This window comes from Callorhinus ursinus, unplaced genomic scaffold, assembly GCF_003265705.2.
Source record: "Callorhinus ursinus isolate GAN/ISIS: 27379988/994484 unplaced genomic scaffold, GSC_fseal_2.0 scaffold7, whole genome shotgun sequence".
Classification (NCBI taxonomy): domain Eukaryota; kingdom Metazoa; phylum Chordata; class Mammalia; order Carnivora; family Otariidae; genus Callorhinus; species Callorhinus ursinus.
In genome coordinates, this window is record NW_027397069.1 from 20,810,463 (window position 1) to 20,821,089 (window position 10,627).

At 34.5% G+C, this 10,627-nt stretch overlaps 1 pseudogene; it reads left to right on the top strand.

The window, feature by feature from the left end:
• The first annotated feature begins 1,314 nt into the window (after window positions 1–1,314).
• On the top strand, window positions 1,315–2,632 carry LOC112826931 (eukaryotic translation initiation factor 3 subunit E pseudogene; annotated as a pseudogene).
• The last annotated feature ends 7,995 nt before the right edge of the window (window positions 2,633–10,627 follow it).

Consider the following 10,627-nt stretch of genomic DNA (forward strand, 5'->3'; position numbering starts at 1 on the left):
GATCTCACAACCCTGAGATCATGACCTATGCCAAAATCAAGAGTTGGTCACTTAACCAATTCAGCCATCTAGATGCCCCACTTTGTCAGTTTTTTTTATAATGTTAACCATACACTTAGCCTATGAATCATTTTATTCCTAGATATAGGGCCAAGGGTAATGAAAAGAAATGTCAGCTAAAAGACAAATACATTAATGTTCAAGGAAGTTTTATCTATATTAGTCTAAAACTGTAAATAACACAAAATCTATCAATGAGTGAATGAGCAAAGAAAATGATCTACATATACACATATGGGTGAATCTCAAAAACATACTGAGTGAAAAAAATCAGACACAAAAGAGTACTTAATATAGAGTTCCATTTTTTTTTAAGTTTTAAAAGTAAAGCTAATCTGTGATGATTGAAATCATATCATTGTTTTTCTAGGATTGGGGGGTGGGAATAAGTGAATAGAAATATGCATAAGGAAAGTTTCTGGGTTAAGGAAATATTCTATTACTTGATTGGATGGTCAGGGGAGTAATATCACTAAAATGCAACAGATAGGCTTTACTGAATGACTGGGTGTTGTTGGTAATGTTGGAAAAGAAAAAAATATGGTGATATGTTTTAAGTCTACATAAATGAATGTATGATGATGTTAGTAAATGAAATAGAAAAACAACAAAAAAGTAGCATTTATAGGTGTATTCATTTTATGGCTGTGTAATAAATTATCATAAATGTAGCAGTTTAAAACACACATTTATTATTTCACAGTTTTTGTTGCTCAGGAGTCCAAGCAAGGCTTAACTGGTTGTCTCCTTCAGGGTTCACAAGGCTACAATCAAGGCATTAGCCAGACTGCCTTCTTTTTCAGAGGCTTAACTGGTGAGAAATCCACCTCTGAGCTTTCTCAAGTTCTTGGAATAATTTATTTTCGTGTAGCTATAAGACACATGGCAGCTTGCCACTTCAAAACCAGTAATGGAAAGGGACAGGGAGAGGGAGATGGGAAGCAAGAGAAAGAGAGAGAGCAAGAGAGAGAAATGCTAGTCAGATGGATACCACAATCTTAGCAATCTTTTGTAAAGGTAATCACAAACATCTTATCACCTTGGCAATATTTTATTGTTTACAGCAAGTCACATGTCTTCCTTGCACTGAAGGGGAAGGATTATACAAGAGTGTGAACACCAGGAAACAGAGATCATGGAAGTCACCTAAAGTCTGTCCTCCACTGAAAATAAAAGTTATTTTAGATATGTTGAATTTGTGAATCTTTCCTGTGCCTATGTCAAGAAGTTAGTAGAAACCTTGCCCTTGGCAAGATGGCGGAGTACGACTTGACTATGTCCATCACACACTTTTTGGATTGGCATCTTGTCTTTCCACTGCCTGAGCTTCTCTCCATAAGAGATATATAATGAAAAAGAATTATTACAAGGGAAATTCGATCTTATTAGTGATACCAAGATGGTCAACTTGGCTATGGATGTATACAAAAACCTTGATTTTGATGATATTCCACATGGTTTGAATGAAAAAAGTGCCACAGTTGTTGAACAAATGAAACAGCTTCAGGCAAATGGAATCAATTGTGAAGACACTTGAAGATCCAGAAATTACGAGGCAGATGCAGTCAACCAGAGATAGTCAGATACTGTTTGACTATCTGGTGGACAGATGTGGTTTTAGGCAGGAATATTTAGATATACTCTAAAGGCATGCAAAATTCCAATATGAATGTGAGAATTACTCTGGAGCAGCAGAATATCTTTACTTCTTCAGAGTGTTGGTTCCAGCAAGAGACAGAAACACTTTTGAGTTCACTGAGGGGAAAACTGGCCTCTGAAATCTTAATGTAGAATTGGGATGCAGCTATGAAAGACCTTACATGGTTAAAAGAGACCATAAATAATAATTCTGTGAGTTCTCCACTTCATTCTCTCCAGTAAAAAACATAGCTCATCCACTAGTCTTTGTTTTCTTCAACCACCCCAAAGGGCATGATAACATTATTGATCTCTTCCTTTACCAGCCACCATATCCTAATGCAATTCAGACGATGTATCCACATATTCTACACTATTTGGACTACACCCACCATTACAAACAAAGATGTTCGAAAATGCCAGCAGGTGCTAAAAGGTCTAGTTAAAGTTACTCAACAGAATCTTACACATATAAAAACCCAATTACAGAATGCGGTGAATGCTTATATGTTAACTTTGATGTGTCTTGGAAAAAGCTGAGAGAATGTGAATCAGTTCTTGTGAAAGACCTCTTGGTGGCTTGTCCTGAGAATTTCATTGAAAATGCTTGTCTCTTCATATTTGAGACTTTTAGTCACATCCACCTGTGTATCAACATTAACATGTTGGCAGAGAGACTGAACATGACTCTGGTAGAAGTTGGAAAGTTGATTGTCAATTAGATTAGAATGCAAGACTGGTTGCCAAGATTGATTCTAAATTAGGCCATGTGGTTATGGGCAACAAGGCAGTCTCACCCTATCAGCAAGTGATTGAAAAGATGAAAAGCCTTTCATTTAGACACCGGATGTTGGCCATGAATACTGAGAGGAAATTTAATCAGAAAAGTAGGTCAGAGGCTTCTAACTGGGCAACTCAGGACTCTGACTTCTGAAGAACTGTGTAAAGACAAGATGAAAAAACTATAAAATAAAGATGAAATAGTAAAACCATTATATAAAGGGTGACATACATTTTAGAGACAATATATTGAATATAAATTTTGGGAAATTTGAATAAAATTGGTTGTTACATTAAAAAAAGAAGGTAGTAGAACATGCAGTATAATTTGTGATTTTTTAAGACTACAAATATTTAATATTTGAACAGCATGCTGATAATAGTTCACACATTCTATTAAATTTATGGGATAGAAAAGAAAATAACTTGACATCAATTTCTCCATTTTAGAATAACATAAGTTGATTTTTTTTAGCATGATTCAGGCAAGGAAAGGAATAAATTTGCTCACCTAGATCAATTGGGCTATGAAGTTTTAAGAATAATTTTCAGGAAACATAATGAGAGATTTTTTAAAGTGCAAAGTTAGGCACTAGCATAAAACAAGAGCAAGAAAGCAAGGATGAATGTCAGTTCTGTACCAATGGAGTCATTGACCATATGTTCTCTTCTCTAGTCCAGGGATAAGAAAAATCACTGTCACAATGCTGTTAATCAGTTCTGTCAGTCAATTCTCTAGCAATCTGTCTCAAATTTTTACTAAAGGAACATAGATAAAATATGATCATTTGGCTCAAGATTAACCAATATGAATGAACTGTAACAGTTAGGCAAGAACTTTGCAAACTCCCTGGCAGGTTTAATGATAAAGGAAAAGAAACTTTTCATGGGCCATTCAATTTGTGGGACTTTGGTGGGGATCTTTTGGGAATGTTGATAGTAATTTACCAAGTACAAAAGGTAAGAACAAAATAGCAATTATTGATGGAATAATAGTACTCTAGATGTATGAATAAGGTAACTCTAAGCAGATTCTTTACTAAATGGTATGAGCAAAAATGACAAAATGGAGAAAATAATCATAGAAAAGATATTAGAAAAATTTAGAGACCATTTAAAAATGAATTCAGCTAAAGCAGAGATAAAAATCTGCTAAAGATTTTGTAGAGCAGTAATTCCAACAGGAAATCTAACTGAAACAATCAACAACAGCGAGCAAGTTAAATTTCAAGTGTAATTAACTCACTTTTGGTTGAAAATCTCATTGACTTAGGAAATACAATATTACAGGTAAAGTATCTCTGAATTTATGGGAGGATTTTTAAGGAGAACCAGACTGACATAGAAACACCTTCAGTTATATAAGGAGTTGGGGAATACAAAGCAGTAACAGCAGAGGGAACAGGTGCCAATGTTGGGGCAGAGAACAGCTGTACTATCCCATTAATTCAGGTTTGAGAGGACTTGTTATTGGAAGCAGAGTTGTGTTAGGTAATATGTATTTCCCAGCTGAAGAGTTCCATCAACCCTTGGAAACTCAAATAGAATTTCAATTGTCTATGTAAAGGTGCAGTTTTTGGAGAATAAATTTTATGCCTCACATAGAATTCTCATTGGGATATATGACCCCCAAAAAGTCCTAAGATGTAAAACCCTGTTAAAACTAAATTACATTTTTTAAAAGAATCCTTCTCCCTTTAAGAGCAAAGAGGACCAAGGACATCTGAATGATGCTTATGTGCTAAAACTGACAAAAGTCTAGCCCTTGTCATATATTTGCCAAGGAGGAAGCCCAGGAAAATTGGTGTATGGAAAATGATGTTTCAGAATACAAGAGCTGAATTTCTTCTGTGGATATCTGTGTTGTTGTTGTTCAGGGCCAGAAAATAAAAACCAAGGAATAACTAGCTATAGCTGTTAAAAATATTTAAATGAGAAAAAAAACACTTTTTCTAATTATTAGTAATTGCATAGGCAATTAGGAAATCATCACTTATCACACTCAAATATAGTTTGACTAGACCATTCCCGAAGTTGAAGTTTTATAGAAATGGACCCCCCAGAGATTATTGCACATAGTGATTTTAGACAAATACTTGTTCATGAAAAAATTCACTGGATGGAATTAAACAGGCAAAGAGGACTCTGTTCACGACTATTGCAATAGGGGTCAAGAGTATTTCAATAAGACAGAAAGATTGAACTCCACCAATACAAAAGGCAGGAGGACTTTTAAACACTGGGATGAGCTACTAGAAAAATTCTGGAAGATGTTAGGGGAGAGGGAGGGTGGTCAACATGCTTAGGTCATCTCCGTTTGCTAACTGGTCCTTATCTATGTTTGGCTTCTGCCCACCCTCAGAAACTGGGAGATAGAAACTCGTCCTTGAGGATTACATTTCAAAGGGATGACTCCCAGATCCTTGTGAAAAATATTCCTGGGCTTGTAAAACCAGCAAGAGGCTGGGAGAAGATTCACACCTCAAAAAAGTAGAAAAATAGTTCACATTTGTAGTTTCTAAAGTAAATAAAAGGAAGGTCAGAGGCTTGTGGTCAGGAAGAAACCTATCTAAAGTTTAGTCGAGCTGAGGGGAAAGAAAGGCTCTCTTGGTCAGACTCTTCTGTTGTTCAATACTTTCTTTGCATGACAGCTATATTCTCAACCAAGATAGCTGCAGTCCTTATATGGAAATTTGAAATTAGTAGTGTTTTTCTTGAACAAAATCTATGGAAGATCTTAGATTCCAAACTGTCATACCGAGCACCGTTACTACAAAACAGAGAGCACTGTGTTTCCACTTGCCACTTTCAATTTACTAATCCATTCAATTTTTTTTGAAAATAAAAAAAAAAAAAAAAAAAAAGTACATGCACAGATATTTGAAGGGCTTATTATAACACTTATGCAGCCTGTGAAATGTTTCTTCTAGAGTTTTAAGGCCTTTGCTGAATTGGCTGAATTTGTTTAGTGCAGTAAAGCTAACTATTCTTTTGCTTACACTGCTGTAAATTTTGCTTATTGTTATGTATAATGTATGAAGAAGCACAAATGTACAATGTATCTTTTGCAGGAAGATTATGAACTAAATCAAAAGTATTTCCAATATAAATAATAAAAGAGAAAAGACAATTTAAAGTAGAACCAGAAAAGCTTAGACACAAAAATAAAATTTCCAGGGCGCCTGGGTGGCTCAGTTGGTTAAGCGACTGCCTTCGGCTCAGGTCATGATCCTGGAGTCCCGGGATCGAGTCCCGCATCGGGCTTCCTGCTCAGCAGGGAGTCTGCTTCTCCCTCTGACCCTCTTCCCTCTCGTGCTTTCTATCTCTCATTCTCTCTCTCTCTCAAATAAATAAATAAAATCTTTAAAAAAAAAAAAATAAAATAAAATAAAATAAAATTTCCAGAGCTACTTCAGAAAACAAATCATCTAAGGCAGTTTGTGGGTACTGGGCTTGGCTATTGTTAGAACTCACTGGAGATATTTTTCAGTTGATACGTGCAACGTAATGTTGCAACTTACTTTAATTGCTGATGAAAGGAAACCACTCAATGTTTTGCCCTCACTTATATCTGATTGAGGGTGAAAAAAGAATTTAAAGTATTATCCACAAAAGAAAGGACAGGATGTTTGTTAAGTGGGAAAAGTTTTCTGAAACCTAATTGGTAATACTAAGTATTCAAACTACAAGTAGAGAGACTATTGAAAGATGCCGCTAGAAAAGAACCTTCTTAGACACTGGATAAGGTCAATATGATATAACTGGAATTTATGGAAAATGACAGAGGAACAAATGGTCCCAAATAGGACAGTCTTTTAATGTAACGTCCCTCGATTTAATACTTAAGTAAACTTGAAATACAACCAATTCTGAGCCAATAAAATCATTATTCTTTTGTTTAGTAACATTGTGGGCTGTACAACCTGGACAACAAATATTTAAGGGACAATCCAAATTGTTCTGCCCCATTTGCTAAATGATGAATGGTGTCCAGATCTCTCTTGGCTAGGACTGATTAGAAATATTGAAAATATATTTAGTAGTCTTTCAGAAAGAAAGGTTTTGGTCATGAATCTAAATGGTGCTCTTTCAAATTAAGTGTACATAGACCAGTTATCTTTGCGAAGAGCAATCTGGGTAGAGGCCAAATACAAATTTCATAGAAGAAACAGACCGCGATCAAGCCAATATCTTTGGCATATTGTATTGTCCTGAGAGAGTGAAAAAGTGTGTGTGTGTGTGTGTGTGTGTGTGTCCATATATGTATGTGTGTGTGTGTATTCATAGCTTTTATGTTTGTTTTCTTTTTTGCCTGTTCTGAAATTGTTCACTCGGAATATATGCATTCAAATTCTAATATCATTATTATCATTTCATTGTACTGCCTCAATGTTTTGTTACTAATTTTATGGTCTTTGAATGTCTGAGTCCACAGATAACCTCAACATTTCTTTTTATATTTTAGTATCTTGACTTTATCCTAAATCTCGCTTTCATTGAAAACAAATAAATACATGTCCTGAATAGAAAATCTCTGAGAATATCTACATTTGATTTGTCACCTCAGCTCTAATTTCTCTTTTCATTAAATTACCAATCTCAAGTTGAAGTCTTTTATAACTGCGTTCATCTTCCAGAACCGTAAGATAGTCAACTTCCCTGTTTGCTTAAATAACCATTATCAGAAATCATATATATCAAATTTGCTTAAAGCTTTTGGGTGGGGAGAGGAGGAATTAAGACTTTCAGCAAAAAAAGAATTTGTTTATGTCATACCTCTGGTCTCAGATTATTAACAAAACTTGCTTTTTTTACTTCCTTCCATATATTTGTAGGGACTTCATTTTCTTTCTGAGTTCACAGGTGCCCCAGTAAGTCAAATTTCATTTGATATTGTTATGTGGAGAAATTAATCTCCATTTAGTATAGTCAGTCATGACAGCCTGGCTTACCAAGCATTTCTTGGCTTTATCAAAAAGAGGCATTAAAATAAATTTTCCTAAATAGTCAAATTATATACTTGGATACAATTCCACAACTTTGGAGAAAGGGGAAATCAATGACATTTAGATTTTTGTATTAAAGAGCATCTTGGCACTATTTTTTCATATTTTATGTTATTATTTTCCTCAAAATTTTCTTATGATTCCATACCCATATATTTTATTACTTGTTAACACTCATTGTTAATTTTTTTGTGGATTTTTGTGGACATTATTTTGCCCAAAAGAAAACACAATCACAATTATAATAAACAGAAACTTCATACATCTAAAGAATTTACTATTTTATTTAAAGCATTTATTAATATTGATGCTACCAGCAAAACAAGGTTGAAATTATTTTCATAAAGCCAACAACAGTATGTATCAGTTTGGCATAGAGCCTGTATTGCTAAGGAAACTAAAGGGAAACTAAAGACCATTAAACTAAACAGGATATATTCTACCAGATTTTTATATTTTTCTCTATCTTTTCAGTGTTCCTGGGCATTCAACTGCTTTTATTGCCCAGATACTACTTCTTGGTAATTTTAATTGTACATGACATTTTAAAAATGGTAAAGTTATAATTATATAGTTATATATAATCTTGACAGATATTCCACATATTCTGAAATTAGATCAAGAGGATACTACTTTATCATTTCACTGAGATTAAAATTTCCATCATTGTTATTATTCGTTCATTTGAATTAAAGCTGATTATAAATTTTCTTGAAAACTTTGAACCCTTGAACAATTAGCATTGCTCATTAACATACTTGTACTTTTTAGCGATGGAGTAGAAAATAGTTTAATATGACATGGATTCCAAAGGTTTTGCCAAGTTTTAATCTATCACTTAATTGTGAATTTTATTTTTTAAAAGCTAAAATTTTCATTTATATAGTAAATTATACTCTAAGTATTAAGCCACTCAGACTATGAAAGTTTTTCTGGTAAAACTAGTGTTTTTTCTAATTACATGATTTAAAACTATTATATATTATTTGTATCCAGTTGGAGTGTAAAAATAAATAAGATATTATTAGAATTAATTATATATAATTATAATCATATAATTATACTACATAATTATAATATATGGTTATAATTGGGAAGCAATATATTAAGAATTTATTTAACAATGGATAAATTGTGTTTAAATTTTCTTTATTGCTTTTCTGATTCTAAGCATGTTATATGATAATTACAGAGAACTTATAAAATTCAGAAAGTAAAAAGAAAATATAAAAAAATCCTAAACAAAAACATCATAATTCACCATTCATGTGTTCAAACACTTAAGACTCCACAACTTGATGCATATTTCATGTTATTTATCATAATCAGATAAAAATGCACAAGTATGTCCATATATGCATAAATTTGAGGATAACACTGAGTTGGCATAACAGGATGAATTACTACCCTTTGAGCTCAATCTTAACCCAGGAAGCGGGACACTGATACATCAGAATTATCTACCTGGTAGAAGTTCAGTAGCCATGGCATGAAACCGTTTCCTCCCTATGCCATAGGGAAGGATATACCATATCCAGCATGCTGCCCCCAACCCAGTGAAGTAAAGGGAAATGGTCCACAGAAATCACAGTGAGCTTGAAAATATCTGCAAGATGGGAAAGAACACTCAGGACTCTAATAGTAGGATGATGGCTTAAGTAGTGAATGACTAGGCTGAGCATCTGGCCACCTCAAGATCAAATGAATGAATGAATGAACCAACAAACAGATACATGGGGAGAGAGAAGGAGATTTGAGAGAGAGATACAAATGGAGCAGCCTATACTTCTATTTTCAGGCCTGGGGCAGATTTTCTGTGAGTTTATTTTGGGTCAAGAAGGAAAGGCTAGCAATATCTGAACATTCAGTAGTTACCCTACCAGAGAGGACTTCTACATTTGGAGGAAACCTTAGCAGCTATGGAAAAATTTGATCCAGAAGTGATTCTCACTTCCTGGATCCTGGCAGCAGAAAAGCTTCAGAAGAGACTGTGAAGGACTCACACCTACACTCCCATAAGTCAGTAAATGCCTGGGCACAATTTAATTTTAGACAGAAGTGAGGGACAGGGGAAAAAGCAATGGAGTATTTTACTCCCCACATTCCCAAGGCCCTGAAGCCACAAGTTTAGACAATCATGATGGAAATGGAAAAGTATTTTAGTCAGTTCGGACTGCTGTAACAAATTACCACAGACTAGGTAGCTTAAACAAGAAATATTTATTTCTCATAGTTGTGGAGGGTTGAAGCCCAAACTCCAGGTGCCAGCAGGGTCAGGTTTGGGGGGAGGGTCCTTTTCATGGTTTATCGATGGCGGTCTTCTCGCTGTGTTCTCACATGGCAGAAAGAGAGTTAGGAGGTTTTCTGGCCTCTTCTTATATCTATTTTCCTTTGTCAGTTTTAGTATTTTGTGACTTCCAAGTAATTTCTTCATTTCATATAATTGACATTAAGTTGTTTATAATGTTCCTTTTGTATTATTTTAATATCTGAAAGATCTTGAGTGTATTCTGCCTTTAATTGGTAATAATGATAATTTATCACTTGTCTCCTTTTTTTCTTCATTGATAGAGTGTGATGTTTATAACTTCATTGATTTTTTCAAAAAACAAACTTTTGATGTTACTGACTTTCAGATAAACAATGGATATTTTTGCATGCATAATCATGTTCCATATAATATTTGTGACATCCTAGGCACCTGGGTGGCTCAGTAGGTTAAGCATTCTGCCTTCAGCTCAGGTCATGATCCCATGGTGGTAGGATCGAGTCCCGCATCGGGCTCCCTGCTCAGCGGGGAGCTTGCTTCTCCCTCTCCTCTGCCCCTCCACCCTGCTTGTCATCTCTCTTTCTCTCTCTCTCTCTCTCGAATAAATAAAGAAAATCTTAAAAAAATATTTGTGACATACTAAAAATCATACTCTATCAGAAATATGAATTTAAGTGAGTGTTCTGAATTATGTGAGGCAGTTCTATGTTCTCTATTTTTACGTTTTCTAATTTTGTTGATTTCTGCTTTTAATCTTTATTATAATTGTCCTTCTGCTTACTATATGCTTTGTTTGCTGTTCTAACATTACAATGTTAGTTTTAAGGCACTGCGATTATCTTCTACTACTTTCCTGTGGTTGTAGGTTTGCAGC